Below are 19,808 nucleotides of genomic sequence, written 5' to 3'. Positions count from 1 at the left end.
CGTATCCTGCTGTGACTCCTGTAGCAGAAACGCTCCATGTCAGGATATATTTCAAAATGTTCCACACAAGAACTCAACTGGATCAGGAATTGTAAAGAAAATGACCGAAACTCGATCCCAACGTTAATGCCTGAGGTACCGGTTCCGTTCTAGTTCTGTGTGAAACTTTACAAACAAGTTAGCAACAAAATATTTCTCTCCGAACAGGAGACTGAACGCGGAGCCGAGTCTGAGAAACAGCAGATCATCGTTCGTGGATGAAGTGAATGTATTTTATTAGTTTCTTTTTAAATCGTGATTGATTATGTCCACCACCTGTGAAGTGTTTTAATGTCATAGACAGAAAAATCAATTCAGGGTTAACTCAAGGGACAAAACTAGTGGACTTTACTTTTATTATTTATTTCTTTATGTATTAATTTTTGTTCCAAATGTGTACAGTTCTGTGTACAGGTTGATGTAATAATGTAATAAAAAGTTGCTCATCATGTCATAGGAGGAATCGGAATGAGTCGCCGATCCTCGTCCACCTCCTCCATTCGTCCCTTACCTGGGATTATTCCGAGATCTTTGTGAAATAAACACACGTGAAGAATAAAAAGTATTAACGTTGAATGTGTTTCTTTATTTTATGTGCTGTAGTTATATTATATACAGTCCCGTGCAGAAGTCTGAGGCACATGGAAAGAAACGCTGGCGTCCAAAAACAGCTGAAAAATTCCCTTTGCTTTAAAAAATAATATATATAGCAGTCTGAGGTCCAGCGAGTGCACTTTTATGCGGAAATGAGCTGTAGGTTTTACTGAACATCTCACAGAACCAGCCACAGTTCTTCTGGACACTGACCGTCACACTCGGTTCTTCACTCTGCACCAAACATTTTCCACTAGCCTTCATTATGTTCATCTCATTTCATTATCCTGTTCTACAGGGTCGCAGGCAAGCTGGATCCTATCCCAGCTGACTACGGGCGAAAGGCGGGGTACACCCTGGACAAGTCGCCAGGTCATCACAGGGCTGACACATAGACACAGACAACCATTCACATTCACACCTACGCTCAATTTAGAGTCACCAGTTAATCTAACCCGCATGTCTTTGGACTGTGGGGGAAACCGGAGCACCCGGAGGAAACCTACGCGGACACGGGGAGAACATGCAAACTCCGCACAGAAAGGCCCTCGCCGGCCACGGGGCTCAAACCCGGACCTTCTTGCTGTGAGGCAATAGCGCTAACCACTACACCACCGTGCTGTCCAAATGTAGTCATAAAACAGAAATCTATAACAAAGTTTGCATGAAAAAAAATACTTTTGCACAGGACTGTAACTCTGCTGGCGTGTTCTGCAGACGTCTCGTTTTTGCCTGGGGTTACTCAGCGTATCTGATACGAAGGCCGCAGGTTTAAAGGAATACTCTGGCAATTTAAAATTGTATCTGGAGTCGATCATGTGACAACAACACAAAGGAATTTGTTTGTATTTTCCTGTAAGAAAAAAAAAAAGAAACCGTAAACTTGAAGTGGACTTAAAACTTGGGGAAGGTGTTGAATTTCCGTCAAGAAATATGAAAAATATATATAGAGGATGTTACACGGTGGTGCGATGATATGAAGTTGATACATTCAGTGTTGAATTTATATATGAAAATATTTTCAACACGAGAAGATAAACTTAATATTTTCGCACCACTGTGTAACGTTCTTTATATTATATGGACACATCCACACAAAAAAAATGCAAGTTAATCAAAAGAATTTTAATTGTGAACCGGTTCGCTATTTTGACAACGCACGTCTAGTCAGCAGGAAAACACTGGGAGTGACATCATCGAGGTGAAATATCAGGAATTATTATACATACAGGACACATACAGGAATAAAAACGTGTTCTATTCCCTTCTGGCGGGTTTCATTCATTTGGTTTGATAGCATGCAATATTGTTAGCATATCGCTTAGCCTCTGTGTATTGCGTCACTCTACCCAATGGAGAATGAGCGTTGAATATGATTTACGATATTGCATGGTTGTCAAGACAACATGACGTCACATGTCGGAGACGTAAAACTTCTGCACTAGCGAGTGACTGGGACAATTTGTAAACAAACATGGCCGCCAGGTTTGCTTCGTTAAATATGGAAGATTTTGAGAGAATTTTGGCTGCCAGGTCGCTCCATTGTGTGTAGCTGTTGATGTTGATTTTAAAAGTAACTAAGTAAATTACACAGGGAAAATAATAATAATAATAATAATAATAATAATCGGCTTGACTGCACTTGCATTGGCCTTTGCTAATACTACACCGCCTGGAAGGTAACTGCACTGCCACGCTAACAGCACTAAGTCGCGGGTAAGCTAGTGTTGGCCTTCAAGGATGCTGATATGAAGAGAGTATGTATAATAATAATAATAATAATAACAACTAGACTGCATTTCTGCAGAGAAAATGCAAAGTGTGCTTGCTGAGCTGTCGCAGAACATGAGCATGCGAACAGCTATCATGCTAGTATGCTAAAAGCTAGCATGCCAACATGCTAATGCCAACATGCTAACAACTAGCATACTAACATGCTAACAGTTAGCATACTAACATGCTAAAAGCTAGCATGTTAACATGTTAATGCTAACATGCTAATAGATAACATGCTAACAGCTAGCATTCTAACATGCTAATGATTACCATGCTATTTGTTAAAATTCTCACACTTTAAGGCTAATATGCTGACAGCTATCATGCTAACAGCTAACAGGCTAACATGCTAATGGCTAGTACGTTAACTTTTAGCATGCTAACACGCTGAGGATGACATGCTAACAGCTAACATGCTAACAGTTAGCATGCTAACATGCTCAGGCGAACTCGCTAACAGCAAACATGTGAACTCTGCATGCTAATCCTAACATGTTAACAGCTCTCATGATAACATGCTCATGGTGAACATGCTAACAACTCGTGAGCTAACAGCAGGCATGATATCGTAATGGGTAACATGCTAACAGCTAGCATGGTTACACGTGAATGCTTATATGCTAATTGCTATCATGTGTGCGTGTAAGTATTCCTAATAAAGTGGCCATTGAGTTGAAGTTGATTTGCTGTCAAAGTCTGAAATGAGCAGATCCTTGCCAAATGCATCATCACCGATGGGGGAAGGGAGGAACGACTCAGTCAAGCTTCCACTGATTAGCGGCAAAATGGAGAAAAAATGGACGGATGAAAGGCGAGAGAAAGCCGAGTGCGGGTCAGAACCGATATCATGTGTGTGATGGTGATTTGGCCTGAGGTGCCGTATGAAGTTTGGTGGATGTGTGGTGAAGTGTTACTGAGCAAAACTCCATTCATTTGAATGGGGCCAAAAATCAATGGAAGCCTATGGAGGGAAAAAGAGATGCGTGAAAACCAAGGAAAAGACGAGTGCAGGTCTCAGATGAGGGGATGTATCTGTGCGGGGACTTGGCCTGAGGCATCAAGTGAAGTTTCTTGAAGTTTGTTCACTTGGTTAAAAAAATTGATGGAGAGTGAAAGTTTTTCTCCTGAAACACCATTCATTTTCAATGGGGCCAAAAATCAATGCAAGCCTATGGAGGAAAAAGGGATGAGCAAAAAGAAAGGAAAAATATGAGTGCGGGGCAGAACCGATTGCATGTATGTGTCGGGGGAGTTGGCCTGAAGTATCACGAGGTTTGGTGCATCTGCGATGGAGCGTGTCCGAGTAGGATGATTCGATTCATGAGCCCTATTCATTCTCTATGGGAAAAAACCAAAAGAAAAACAACAAGAACAAGCGAATGGGCGCGTTGATCCAAAAGCTGTATATAAGCACACTACACCACTTCGGGCCAGACGTCTCAGAGTTGGAATGGTGTCTCTATCTCGAACGCCGTAGGAGGAGTAGTGGATCCAAAAAACGTGTCGGAATAAGGCAGAATAAGTAAACTTAAGAAGAACAAGCACACTAATGAAAAAACAGAAGTCTCGAGTGTGCATAGGTATTCACTGCCCCCAAAGTCAATACTTTGTAGAACCACCTTTTGCTACAATTACAGCTGCAAGTCTCTTGGGGTATGTCTCTATTAGCTTAGCACATCTAGCCACTGGGATTTTTGCCCATTCCTCAAGGCAAAACTGCTCCAACTCCTTCAGGTTAGATGGGTTGCAATCTTCAAGTTATGCCACAGAGTCTCAATTAGATTGAGGTCTGAGCTTTGATTAGGCCATTCCAAGACATTTAAATGTGTTCCTTTAAACCACTCCAGTGTAGCTTTAGCAGTATGTTCAGGGTCATTGTCCTGCTGGAATGTGAGCCTTCGATCGTCCCGGTCTCAAACCTCTGGCCGACTCAAACAGGTTTTCCTCCAGAATTGCCCTGTATTTAGTGGCATCCATCTTTCCTTCAATCCTGACCAGCTTTCCTGTCCCTGCAGATGAAAACCATCCCCACAGCATGACGCTGCCACCACCATGCTTCACTGTAGGAATGGTATTCTCAGGGTGTTGGGTTTGCGCCACACATGGCGTTTCCCAGGATGGCCAAAAAGATCAATTTTAGTCTCATTTGACCAGAGAATCTTCTTCCATGTGTTTGAGGAGCCTGCCACATGCTGTTGGGCAAACTCCAAACATGTTTAAGCAATTACTTTTTCTGGGCACTTTTCTATAAAGCCCCGCCCACTCTGTGGAGTGTACGGCTTAAAATGGTCCTATGGACAGATACTCCCATCTCCACTGTGGATCTTTGCAGCTCCTTCAGTGTTATCTTTGGTGTCTTTGTTGCATCTCTGATTAATGCCCTCCTTGCCCGGTCTGTGAGTTTTGGTGGGCGAGGCATTCTCATCAGGTTTGTAGTGGTGCCATGTTCTTTCCATTTTGCTATAATGGATTTAATGGAGCTCTGTAGGATATTCAAAGTTTGGGATATTTTTTTATAACCCAACCCTGATCTACACTTCCCCACAACTTTGTCTCTGACCTGTTTGGAGGCTCCTTGGTTTTCCTGTTGCTTGCTTAGTAGTGTAGCAGAGTCAGGGTCCTTCTAGAACAGGTTGATTTATACAAACATCATGTGACAGATCATGTGACACTTTGATTGCACACAGGTGGATCTTAATCCACTAATTATGTGACTTATGAATTGAATTGGTTGGACCAGCTCTTATTTAGGGGTTTCATATGAAAGGGGGCGAATACTTATGCACACTCCAGATTTCTGTTTTTTTTTTCCATCTTAATTATTGTTTGTGTCACAATAAAACAACAATTTTCACCTTTAAAGTGGTCGGCATGTTGTGTAAATCAAATGGTGCTAACCCTCCAAAAACCCATTTCAATTCCAGCTTGTAATGCGACAAAACAGGACAAACATCAAGGGGGATGAATACTTTTGCAAGACACTGTATATAACACACATTTTGAAAGTGCTGTATCTGTTATACAGTCATGGTGTGAGGATGAGAGAGACCTGAGAAAATGTTTGATTAAACTATCAGAAAAAAAAGGACAATGAAAGTAGTTTTACACTTTCACACTTCGTGGTATCCGTAAACCAGACACGATGAAAAGTCGTCCTGTTTCGAGGAACAAACTTTCTGACACTTAACCAGGACAGTAAACTGTAGTTATGGTCACTTTGGATTTCCCCAGAGGTGTGTGTGTGTGTGTGTGTGTGTGTGTGTGTGTGTGTGTGTGTGTGTGTGTGTAGCTTTTCATTCCATCCAAGCAGAAGCCATGTCTGATTCCACCTATTTAATCAGTTTATCTTGTCTTTCAGTGGACTATCAGGTGCTGAACACGATCGAAAGTAGTTCCTCCAGTATTCAGAAGATGGACACAACTCCGTAAGAATATCTTAAGCTCAGACTTTACTTCATTTATTTCTCCTCCTCAGAGCTTTAACTGATCAGTAATACGGGTCGTATCAAATTTGTGACTTTTTGTTTGTTTGTTTCTCACATATAGAGCGGCGGCTACAATTATCAACACCTTAACGATCTTTTGGCTGTTGCAAAAGTAGAAAAGACTTTCGATACGTAAATTGTGCATGAATAATTACTCAAACTTCCACTGGGAAAAGAGATGAGCTGATTCCCGATTACTTAGCGTATCAGATCACATGACACCGTTCCACAATTATCGACACTTTTGTCCACAGTTATCGACACCGTTCCACAATTTTTGAGACCTTTGTGCACGGTTATTGACACCGTTCCACAATTATTGACACCTTTGTGCACAGTTTGTAAACACAGTTGAACACTTTGTGCAACTCACCGTTGTAAAATTGCTTTTTATTGGTAAATCTGAAAAGGTGTCGATAATTATGGACTGCTGATAATTGTAGCCGCCGCTCTAGTATTCAAACTCAAATTGAAGAAAGTTTTACTCCACACCAGATAATAATAATAATAATAATAATAATAATAATAATAATAATAATAAGTTAAATTTATATAGCGCCTTTCAAAAAACCCAAGGATGCTTTACAATTATAGACAAGAAAAGAAAAAAAAAGATAATAAAAAATAAATAAATAAATAAAAAGTAAAAAGTCCACCAAGTAGGGGTCAGGATGTAATTCCCGTGGTGTAGCAGCCACAGTCCCACCAAAAGGCGCACGAAAACAAGTCCCACATCTCCAGCACCGCCGCCGTGACGCCGTCAGCAACATCACTCGAACACCACGCTGTGGATCCACAATGCGAGCAGAGAAGCTCCGCCACGCAGAGCGCTGGTGTGTCCCAAACCGCCTGCACAGCCGCCGCGACACCACCAAGCAACATCACTCGGAACATCACGCCAAGCGTTAAAGCGCAGAGCGCTGGACAACCACGATGTAAAATGAGCAACGAGCTCACTGCAGTCCACAGCTGGGAGCGCCGGCATCACCCACGGCAAACCAAGGCCTGGAGGGAACCGACGCCCAAAACTGGGTCTGGAGCTACACCGCAACCGGCGGACAAAACACTCAAACAAACATCAAACAGCACAAACACACAGAAAAAAAAATAGAAAAAGAAATAAAAAAAAAAAAGCTCTGGTGAGAAGCGGCAGCCAGAACACGCATGACGTACTCTCAACTGGAAACGGGAAAAAAAACAGATAACGAGGTGCGTCTCTAAAAAGAGTAGAAGTTCCTCTTTTGAGCGAGCTCTTTTTCCAGAGTCAATTCTCCTCAATTCAGTGTGAATATTTTACTCTTTGTGAATTGAGCTGATCTTGTCATGAAGTTAATGCTGAATTAATCAGTGGATACACTTTCATTAAAAAAACCCTTTAATTCATCAAATGTTTATATTCCTAATTTGGAGCCTTCTATACATCTGTGATATTATAAAACTTAACTTTTTGACAAGCTCTGCCTATTTATCAATTACTCTGTAGTTTTGCTCCAAATCCAACTCCACATTTTACTCTCTAAACTCAAAATACAGCAAAATTCACTATTTTTGAGGAAAATTATTTTAACTCTGGAAAAATTTCTCAGTCATTTTTCCTGTGTTGACGTCCATGAGAAGGGAATATGAAGTGGAAAGGTTTTCGGAGTATCACTTTACCTTGAATGAATGCCATCATCTGGCACGGTGCAGATGAAACAGATGATCAGACTCTTTATATTGAGAATTTTGAACGTTTCAAGCAAGACAAGTCATTTCATACATGTGATTCTTTAAAAAAAACATATCAAGCTGAATGGATGAGCTGAAAATTTCCCATGCTAAAGAGCAGATTGTTTCATGTTTTATTAATGCATTCATTTTCTAAACCGTTTATCCATTGCAGGGTGAACTGGAGCCAATCCCAGCTGACTTTGGCTGAGTGGTGAGATTCACCCTGGACATGTCGCCAGGTTATTGCTGGGTTTCAGTCACGTGATTTTTCTTAGCGGTTTTACTGGCAGTGAAATAGCTGGTGGTCTAAACGGCTGGCGTAGTGCAAACAACTAGCGATAACTTATCAGAGTACGCTCGTAATCTTGAGGCCACTGTTGGCTTTAGATATCTTCAGAAGATTGCTGTGTGCAATGGAATCGACCCCTACAGTCTGGGAAAGAAGGATTTGTTATACGATCTCGAAAACTACCCTTCAGTCGAGTTCCCCGACATCTCGAACTATCTGGCGTTGCAGACGTCCTTCTACACCGCGAAACATATGAAAGCGTGGAAGAGTACGGAGGCTTACAACTTTTTTTGTATGTGGCTGGGTAAAGGACCTCGCTATCAAGTCGCTGCCCAATGAATCCTGGATTGTTTTTGCCCATAGAAGTTTTTTTTTTAAGCTTTTCGTTCGTGTCTTTACAACGAAGCGCTGCAAGTTGAAGTGTAAACAAACAACAGTTGGCTTGATTCTCACTTGTGTTGGCTCTTATCTCAGCTAAATCATTCACAAAGATCATCAGAAAGCCCTTTAAAGACCTGGATCTTAGTTAAACAAGACGGAGAAGTGATCACGGCGCATTGTAACTGTACAACTGGGGAAGAATTTTGTCGCGACCTAGCCTAGTAAACTAGACCCACCCGCCTAGCAGCCAAAAATATTTTTTGCCTGCGAGTGGGTCTAGCCTCGCACCATATCAACAAAACACCCCGGGCATCAAATCGTGCCCGCCAATCACAACGCAAGGTTTTTGTTTGGATTCTTTGGACGGGCTTTTGCAGGAGTGACGACAAAGCTGCGCGACGCTGGAGAAAGCACAACAGGAAAGATGGCTACGGCTAGTGAACAGCGCGCGTTTGACTCCGCTTTGGAATCAGTTTTAGAAGAATTAAACTTGGAGTTTTCGTTGAAACATGAGCAGGAAGAGGCTCTCCGCTCATTCCTTTTCAAGAAGGACATTTTCGCTGTTTTGCCAACCGGCTATGGCAAAAGTCTGATCTACCAGCTGGCTCCGCTCGTAGCCAAAAGGATGGGCTAGTTTGTGCAGTACGAAGAATTAATAAACAGCTTTGAAACATTACTTTTTGATTGTTTCTTATTTTCCCGTTATTTTAAATTTAAGGGAAATTATTTCACCAAACACCACTAAATAAAAACTCTCAAAAACAGTTTAAGCAAACCCTTGAAAAACACTTGAAAAAAAAATGAGTGTATGTTAAGTATGTGGTACAGACTCCAAACTTGTGATCATTATCTCCAAACTTCTTAATATCTAGAACCTGTTTATTAATTAATACGCATTTTGAAAAATTATTTATTTCAAGGCCTCCCCCACTGCTTTCTGTCGCTCTGACTACGTCACAGTCACTGTTGCGCTGATTGGTCAGAGCGTTGGCCTATACGCACAGAGACAGTTTGAAAGACAGCGGGTTGTTCCTCCCACACCCTTCGGAAATGTCTACGAGCGAGGCCAGACTAAATATTCACATTTAGTCTGGCTTGCCAGGCTAGTCGCGACCTTCATGGACTTTGTGAGGAGGAAACAAAGAAACCGCTGGGGACTTTAGCGCTTCGGGACTAAAAAAAGTACCGTAAAATAACGACACATAGCAAGAAAAGTACTTGGAAAAACACTAAGGACAGAGCTGAGAGGGAAATACAAACCTTTCACCGAGTGATCACTGCAAACTCCAGCATGCTTCGATTCGGCTCCCTTCGATTTCAGTGAGAGGTTCGAAAGCCACCTTTCTCCACGTCTTTTTGTGAAATCCTGTGTTCATTCACCCTTTTTTATTAGTTCACAGGGAACCCTGAAGAAACTTTTATCAGTTTCACACTTTGATCGATTCAAACAACCTAAAACAATGCGCATTTTCATGCGAACAATGCATCTTCTCCGTACAAACACTTTGTCAATGAGCTTTGGTAGACCACCAGCTAAAGTTTTGAAGAACTAATGAGGCGGATGTGACATCATGTGAAACCCAGCAATTGCAGGGCTCCATGGAGAGACAGACAGACAGCCATTCACACTCACACTCACATTCACACCTCCAGGTAATTAGGCCAAGTTTACATTAGACCGTATCTGTCTCGTTTTCTTCACGGATGCACTGTCCGTTTACATTAAAACGCCTGGAAACGCCGGGAAACGGGAATCCGCCAGGGTCCACGTATTCAATCTAGATCGTGTCTGGTCCGGTGCTGTGTAAACATTGAGATACGTGGATACGCTGTGCTGAGCTCTAGCTGGCATCGTCATTGGACAACGTCACTGTGACATTCACCTTCCTGATTCGCTGGCGTTGGTCATGTGACGCGACTGCTGAAAAACGGCGCGGACTTCCGCCTTGTATCACCTTTCATTAAAGAGTATAAAAGTATGAAAATACTGCAAATACTGATGCAAATACTGCCCATTGTGTAGTTATGATTGTCTTTAGGCTTGCCATCCTTCCACTTGCAAGTGGTAAGTGACGCGCATGCCCGACATGCACTGAGATCACACACACAGCAGCTCAGTCCCGAATCACTGCTCGTGTGCTTCACTTGTGCACTCTGTGAGCTGCGCAGGGCCGGAGTGCGCACCCTCCAGAGGGCACTCGCTGTTCAGGGCGGAGTGATTTGGAGCACAGGATGCCTGCGGAGCCGAGCGTATCCGTGTATTGGTGTTGCTGTGTGCACGCGAATCATGTATTGGTGTTGCTGTGTGCACACTAATCGTTTTAAGAATGTTAATCTGATGATCCGCTGATACGGTCTAATGTAAACAGTCACCAGTTGGCTTTAACCGGATGGGAGGAAACCTGAGCACCCAGATGAAACCTACACAAGCATGAGGAGAGCATGCAAATCCCACACAGAAAGGCCCTGATCAACCAGTATGTTCGCACCCAGACCTTGCTTGAGGTGACAGTAATAACCACTGCATTACTGCGCTGCCCTGTCTAGTGTTTTTCTCATTTTACTTTTTAAAAGATTTTTTTTTTATTATTGAAAAAAAATCCGCTCAGCTTCTCACTATATCTAAAACCAGCATGGGATTCGTTCTGTTCTATTGCACCAGCTTGGTTGTTCAGCTTCAATGTTCAATCAAATTAACGGTTGCTGACATTGAAGACAAGCTTAATGACGATATCAAAACGGTTGGTGATTGGTTTAAGCGCAATCATTTAACCTTGAATACATCCGAAACAAACAACATGCTGTTTGGAAGTAAGAGGAAAACTAGCAACATTTCCACTACATCCATTCAAGTGCACCAAGTGGAGGAATTCAGATGCCTTGGTGTGGTCTTTTCAAGCAACATGTCTTGGTCTGCTCACATTAAAAAACAGATCACCAAAATCAATACAGTGGTGCTTGAAAGTTTGTGACCCCTTTAGAATTTTCTATATTTCTGCATAAATATGACCTAAAACATCATCAGATTTTCACACGAGTCCTAAAAGTAGATAAAGAGAACCCAGTTAAACAAATGAGACAAAAATATTATACTTGGTCATTTATTTATTGAGGAAAATGATCCAATATTACATATCTGTGAGTGGCAAAAGTATGTGAACCTTTGCTTTCAGTATCTGGTGCGACCCCCTTGTGCAGCAATAACTGCAACTAAACGTTTGCAGTAACTGTTGATCAGTCCTGCACACCGGCTTGGAGGAATTTTAGCCCGTTCCTCCGTACAGAACAGCTTCAACTCTGGGATGTTGGTGGGTTTCCTCACATGAACTGCTCGCTTCAGGTCCTTCCACAACATTTCCATTGGATTAAGGTCAGGACTTTGACTTGGCCATTCCAAAACATTAACTTTATTCTTCTTTAACCATTCTTTGGTAGAACGACTTGTGTGCTTAGGGTCGTTGTCTTGCTGCATGACCCACCTTCTCTTGAGATTCAGTTCATGAACAGATGTCCTGACATTTTCCTTTAGAATTCACTGGTATAATTCAGAATTCATTGTTCCATCAATGATGGCAAGCCGTCCTGGCCCAGATGCAGCAAAACAGGCTCAAACCATGATACTACCACCACCATGTTTCACAGATGGGATAAGGTTCTTATGCTGGAATGCAGTGTTTTCCTTTCTCCAAACATAACGCTTCTCATTTAAACCAAAAAGTTCTATTTTGGTCTCATCTGTCCACAAAACATTTTTCCAATAGCCTTCTGGCTTGTCCACGTGATCTTTAGTAAACTGCAGATGAGCAGCAATGTTCTTTTTGGAGAGCAGTGGCTTTCTCCTTGCAACCCTGCCACGCACACTATTGTTGTTCAGTGTTCTCCTGATGGTGGACTCATGAACATTAACATTAGCCAATGTGAGAGAGGCCTTTAGTTGCTTAGAAGTTACCCTGGGGTCCTTTGTGACCTCGCCGACTATTGCATGCCTTGCTCTTGGAGTGATCTTTGTTGGTCGACCACTCCTGGGGAGGGTAACAATGGTCCTGAATTTCCTCCATTTGTACACAATCTGTCTGACTGTGGATTGGTGGAGTCCAAACTCTTTAGAGATGGTTTTGTAACCTTTTACAGCCTGATGAGCATCAACAACGCTTTTTCTGAGGTCCTCAGAAATCTCCTTTGTTTGTGCCATGATACACTTCCACAAACATGTGTTATGAAGATCAGACTTTGATCGATCCCTGTTCTTTAAATAAAACAGGGTGCCCACTCACACCTGATTGTCATCCCATTGATTGAAAACACCTGACTCTAATTTCACCTTCAAATTAACTGCTAATCCTAGAGGTTCACATACTTTTGCCACTCACAGATATGTAATATTGGATAATTTTCCTCAATAAATAAATGACCAAGTATAATATTTTTGTCTCATTTGTTTAACTGGGGTCTCTTTATCTACTTTTAGGACTTGTGTGAAAATCTGATGATGTTTTAGGTCATATTTATGCAGAAATATAGAAAATTCTAAAGGGTTCACAAACTTTCAAGCACCACTGTAAACACCTTGATCTTCTGAAATGGATTAAACATCTCTTACCTAAATTTACTAGATTGTTGTGCTTCAATAGCTTCATTTTACCGCTCTTTGATTATGGTGATATTGTGTGCGGAGATAAAGACAACATCACACTGATGATATCACTTCAAACTCTGCACAATGAAGCTGCCAAGATCATCTTGGATTGTCCCCAGGGATACAGTCCTCAGGAACCAGTGCACGTAAGGAACCCAACTGGAAAGATCTCACTCAACCCAGACTTTGTCACCAATGTCTGCACATCTTCAAATTTAAGAACAGCTTCATTACTGAAGTCAAAGTGCAGATCCCGCTGGTCAAATGTGACTCTGATACAAGTGAAAGTTCTCCAGTCAAATTTTTACTGAAGTTAAAGTACTGAAGTACTTGCTTTTAAAAATACTTAAGTATTAAAAGTACATTTTCTGTCAGTGCATCGTTGTATTATTGCCACAACGCTTACAAAACCTAACGCCGCTACCAAAGACAGAAATGTGAATTCACAATATGAACGCATGCTGTGCATCATGGTGGTTTAACGTTAAACTAGCTAGTCAGTGAAGCTCCACCTGACATGCTAGCAAACTCTTTTCAAACTCGAAATCATATTGGGTAGCTAACGCTACTAGAAAAGAAAGATTTCTACATTATGTTTATTTGGTAAGATTATGCTAAAACATATTTCTGAAAGGACTTCAGATAAGTTAACGTTATTCACGTTAGCGTCACTCCGTGTTTACATGCTAACTAACAGTGTCCAAGTTAACTAGCTATGTGTTAACGTTAGCTGTGGACAAGGTGATGGCAACTTGGCAGGAAAATCCATAGAAAGTCATTTGACTAACCAGACTGCATAGCTATTGGAACGTTATCACTAGCTCTAAAAGCACAGACAACTTCATTACAAGCTTTCTCTTGGAATAAAACGTTTATATCCCTCAAGATGCTTCTGCAGGTCGGACGGCGAGTTTTTGTCGGCCGTGATGTGGTTCGTTTTCGACAAACAAAGCAAACATTTAAAACAAAACGAATCTTTAATCCTTTCAGAAAACTGAAACATGGGTTCGAGGTAAAGCCATGAGTGCGTGCGTTCTCCAGAAGAACCGCCTCCTTCCATTCTGCCATCAACTGATCGTGTTAAATAACGCTGCTGAGAAATCACTGAACTTGATTTTATCCAGTCTATGGACGTGACGTGACCCTAGTGATTACTGATCGGCTCTCAGTGTCACCTGCAAAAAAAAAAAACAATCAAGGACCTTGACAGAAATGCAGTGGAGTGAAAAGTACGATATTTGTCTTGTGAAGTTAAAGTCAGAAGTTTCCAAAATAATACTCAAGTAAAGTACAGATACTCAAAAAGTGGACTTAAGTACAGAACTCAAGTAAATGTACTTCATTCCTGTCCACCTCTGTCAGGACCTTCCTGAAAGCCACTTTGGTGAAGAAACCTCCCTCCTGTTACTGTAAAACATCATATTTTTTAAATTATTTAGCCTGTAATTCATATAAGTGACCACCAGATGGCAGCCATGCACATCAACAGGAAGCGATTCCACTAACGAAATTCCAAGCCAAAGGAATATTATTTATATTTATTATTTTCCAGCTTGGACCGCCTTGTGGTGCGTTCCTAAAGGATATGAGGTCAGTATTCAGTCAGTGAGCGGAAGTGGCAGCGCTGTGTGCGGGTTTAAATCAATTTAATAGCGCTCTAAAGTGCAAAGCTCTTCCCTCGGCTGCAGTGAGCGCCATCTTGGCTGCGGTTGCCATGGCAACGAGGCTCAGCTTCCGGGTGTGTGTTGGGGCACCAGGAGATGGCTTGGCTGAGGTGCGGTGTGTGTTGGGTTTGTGTAGGTGTATAATCACTGACTGTTGTCCATCTGTTGCTCTGCACAATGTATTGGCACCCCTGCCTCCTGTCCATCAATGAAAAGGGAGCACCACTGAGGATTAGTGAGACAGTCCACCACAATGAAACCAACAAAGCGAGTAACATGTAAACCCATCAAGCATTTAAACATTTCCCCCAATAATTTGTGTGTTATGCAGGGCTGCCAACTTTTCGAAATTCCTTGGAGTGAGATTTTTTTTTTTGGGGTGGGGGGGGTCGACGGCAAAATTTTTCCGCACACCACGCAGTAAGTGGGAATTTTGTATTCAGTTTGATATTCACTTGTCCCCCTGCATTCTGGTGTTTTGTTTGTGGGTCGTCCAGCTGGAGATGGACAATGGGGGGTGGGGGGGGGGGGGGGGTGTTGAGATTTTGGATTTAGTAGATGTTCCTGCATTCTGGTAGCCTGGCAAGCCAGACTAAATGTGAATATTTAGTCTGGCCTCGATCCGTAGACATTTCCGAAGGGTGTGGGAGGAACAAACCACTGTCTTTCAAACTGTCTCTGTGCGTATAGGCCAACGGTCTGACCAATCAGCGCAACAGTGACTGTGACGTAGTCAGAGCGACAGAAAGCAGTGGGGGAGGCCTTGAAATTAAATAATTTTTCAAAATGTGCATTAATTAATAAACAGGTTCTAGATATTAAGAAGTTTGGAGATAATGACCACAAGTTTGGAGTCTGTACCACATACACATTTTTTTCCAAGTGTTTTTCAAGGGTTTGCTTAAACTGTTTTTGAGAGTTTTTATTTAGTGGTGTTTGGTGAAATAATTTCCCTTAAATTTAAAATAACGGGAAAATAAGAAACAATCAAAAAGTAATGTTTCAAAGCTGTTTATTAATTCTTCGTACTGCACAAACTAGCCCCATCCTTTTGGCTACGAGCGGAGCCAGCTGGTAGATCAGACTTTTGCCATAGCCGGTTGGCAAAACAGCGAAAACGTCCTTCTTGAAAAGGAATGAGCGGAGAGCCTCTTCCTGCTCATGTTTCAACGAAAACTCCAAGTCTAATTCTTCTAAAACTGATTCCAAAGCGGAGTCAAACGCGCGCTGTTCACTAGCCGTAGCCATCTTTCCTGTTGTGCTTTCTCCAGCGTCGCGCAGCTTTGTCGTCACTCCTGCAAAAGCCCGCCCAAAGAATCCAAACAAAAACCTTGCGTTATGATTGGCGGGCACGATTTGATGCCCGGGGTGTTTTTGTTTATATGGTGCGAGGCTAGACCCATTCGCTAGGCAAAAAATATTTTTGGCAGCTAGGCGGTTGGGTCTAGTTTACTAGGCTAGCATTCTGGTGGATTTTTAGAGTGGCCTGCTGTGCCATACCTACATTCTTACACACCCTGACTTGCCAGGCCTTCAGCTTGTGGCCAACAAAAGCACCAAGTTTTGGCTTAAAAGCCCCCACACTAGAAAACTACAGATGACTGCCAATGTTCCTGTAGCCCTATAGACCTGTGTTTCAGATTTAAAGGCAAGTTCATGTTTGAAAATATTTCATCAGCTAAGCCTAAACACCTTCTGAATTGAAGCTAAATGTTAAGTTTTTAATAACTGTTGCAAAAAATAAGATTGTCCCTCACTGACTATTCATTATGCATTTAAGGGCTTTCCCCACCACTGGGTTCAGCAGAAGATTGGCATGGGGAAAAATATCAACAGCAAAAGAACAAATAAAATGCTTAAACAGTAAGCAAAATGTGCATGTGCTACAAGAAACATTACAATGATTAAGTTTGAACAGTATTGAAACACAAAAAGCTGAACCTTGGCCATAGGTGGGAATGTGCACACAAAGTTGGGCTTAAAAATTTTGGTCATACTTAAATAAGCTATATTAATATATTTCTTATTAATTTATTTCTTATCTATGTTTCTTATTAGTAATAGAGCATTCGTCAGGGCCTGTTATCTGACAAATATTCTCTACCTGTGTTACTAGCCTGGTGTTTTTGTTTTTTTGGTTTCCTTTTTCTTCCCTCTGGGTCTATGTGGGTTTGGCACCCACTAATCGTTGTTGTGCCCCATGCCCTGTAGGTACACCGCTGGCGCAGTAGGAGGACCTGCTCAATGTCACCTGGGCCGGGGAGGGGCGTGAGCGTATTTAAGCGGCAGCTGGAGCTTTCCCTGCACCGTTCACTTACATCCGGCTCGCTTCCCTCGCTGAACCCGTCTGACGCCAGCGCTTGTCTTGTCTCTGCTACGCGCCTGTTTGTGACTGTTTTTTGATTGGCCTGAGCGCCCTATTTTTGTGTTTTGAGCCTTCTGAGGGGCTCTTTGCTTTTGCTTTCATCTTGAACCGGGAGCGTGGCTCCCCCTTTTGTGTATTCCCCTAGACTTTTGTTTATTAAATTATTCTGAATTGTTCTTTTTGCGTCTATGTCGCCTTCCTGTGTTACCATTTGTAACAACCTGTCTTGCCCTCTTTGAAACCCTCTCCTCAGTATATTCTTGTCTTTTTTAATTATTCACAAGTTCAAGTTCTTTGATATTACAGGTGACCATGCTTTATTTTAACTGAGCAAGTACATACATCATAAATAATTAAAATAAATACCCTGTAAATAAACAATAGGTATGGTGGCTAATGGCTCTTCTTGCATTTGTAATATCTCTTACTTGCTTTATTTTACAACATTTCCAGTATGGCTTCAAATAAAGTCATAAAGTATGATAACATACAGTAAACAAACTAAAAATGCGCCTTAATAACCGTGTGCTAAGGAGGTGCTCTCCCGTGCTGCTTGTTGGGGAAGATAGAGGCTGTGGCACGGCAGTAGGCCTATAATGATTTAGCATGCCTAGTACACAGCTCTCGATATGGCATTAAATATCCTCACAACACTTATAGGCTAAAACGATTAAGAAACTTTATACAAGTTCATAATTATGCCAGTAACACCACACACTGGCGTGCATATGTACAAACCTGTCTGAGACACCTGTCTTCAACTCGGATACCTTCTTCTCTCTCCTCTTCCGCTAAATTGACGGTAGGCGATTATCCAACTTCCGGCGAGTGCAGCATCATTAGATGCGCCACCTACCATAGGGGAGTGTGTACAGAAGGGAACACCTCTCTGCCTGTTTAGCCGTGCGTAAGGCGTAATTGATCGATCGCAAGTGGTTGGCGTGACGCAATGGGTAGCCTAGATCAGATAGATAAACTAGATTTTTTTCTAGCGTGAGAAATTGGAGGTATGGCGTGTGAAGACAATCAAATGCGTGTGTCTCACGCTCATTGCGTGAGAGTTGGCAGCCCAGTGTTATGCCGTTTTTGTTTTGCTCCACAGCACAGCTGAATTCTCAAATCTAATCGATGAACAGCAGCTCTGACGGCTACAAATCACAGGTTTATATTATTTTATATGACCACAGGAGGATTGATTTTCTCCGAGTTGTGAGTGGGTTGTGTTCTCTACAAACCCAGATGTTGTCAGTGGAACAGCTCCTGTATGAATCAGTCAAAGTTGCCGATAAAAGTTGCGCATTTGTAAATATAAACCAATCCTTTATATCTGTAGCTGCCGTGATAACCTCCATCGCTGATGGACATTTTCATGATTTTATTTTTTTCTCCTCCTGAAAATGCTTTCCCAGGGAGTGTGTGGAGTTGAGGTTTTATCCCACCAAGTCCTGCGTATGGTTCACTGCTTCTTTTAATGCATCCCTTTTTTTTCCATGAGTCAGGGAGTGTTTAATATCTGATGAAGGGCCCCTGATACTCTGATGCACACACTACACGATTAAATCCACCAAGTAGCAGCAGCAGTCAAACAGCTTCTTCTTTTTTTTTCTCCAGCTCCAACATTTAACCCAATATCAGACTAAATCCAGACTAAAATGATCAGACAGGAGCTGAGTTTGATGAAAAACAGCAGGTAAATTTCTCAGAGGAGAACAACATAAATAAAACACGGACACTGACATGGCCGGTCCAGATGGGAATAAAACCCTCCATGGAGGATCTCCTGTAAATATTGGAAACTACCCCAGGACCCTGTGTTCATTTCACCCTGTCTGATTTCAGTCTAATAAGATAAAAATGTATTGTTCTTGAACAAAGAGACATAATTCACAGTTATTCCACAAAATCGAATCGTACATGAGCTGATAGCACTATAATCCATGTACGACCAGATTGAGTGGAATAACTGTTTTATTCTATCTATATTCACTGGATTTTGAGAAACGGAGCATTTTTATTTGTATTTTTTGCAAATTTGATGAATAAAAACTTTATACAAAATGTCCGACGAAATAATTTCCACTTAGAATGTAAACAAACCAGCGAAACGACAGGAACAATTTGTAAAAAATGCTATCATAATAATTCTTGAAAAATCATTTTTAAAAAGATACATTCTAAGCATCAAATACTTTCAGTCCATATTTTGTTGCTTTTTTGTATTTTTTGTGGTTTTGTTTTCAAGTAGTTTTTATTTCGTCCTCGATAGGTTCAGCAACACGTGCCGCCATTTTGTTTTTCTCAACTCACGATACATGAGCTGATATCCTAGTAGTAGAGTAGCCAATCAGAGCACGTGATTGCTCATATCCAGTGAATGTGGATAGAATAAATGTGTTTATTTATCTTTTATGGAAGGAGTCTCCAGTGTCAGCGTGTCAGTTACACTCTGCGCTTCTTTGTGGTTTCTTTGTAACATGACAAGCTGTTTTTATCTTTAAAGATAAAAAAGAGAGACTGCTGAGGGAACGGGTGTTTATCGCTGCTGTAATGTACTGTAAGTCAGAACTAACTCATTTCAAGTCAGTTTATTTGTATCGCGCTTTTAACAACAGACATTGTCGCAAAGCAGCTTTATAGAAAATTAAAGACTTGAAACATGAGCTAATTTTATCCTTAATAAGTTTATTTATCCCGAAAGATCAAGCCTGTGGCGATAGTGGAAAGGAAAAACTCCTTCAGACGACATGAGGAAGAAACCTCAAAAGGGAACCCGTCCTCATCTGGGTGATCACAGATAGCGTGATTATGAATAACTCACTTCTATAACTGTGTCCTGTAGAGTCACAAAGTACAACTGTGTAACCAGGAA

Source organism: Neoarius graeffei, chromosome 19 (assembly GCF_027579695.1).
Source record: "Neoarius graeffei isolate fNeoGra1 chromosome 19, fNeoGra1.pri, whole genome shotgun sequence".
Lineage (NCBI taxonomy): Eukaryota > Metazoa > Chordata > Actinopteri > Siluriformes > Ariidae > Neoarius > Neoarius graeffei.
The sequence above is the reverse complement of the archived record's forward strand: the minus strand, read 5'-3'. Positions refer to the sequence as shown.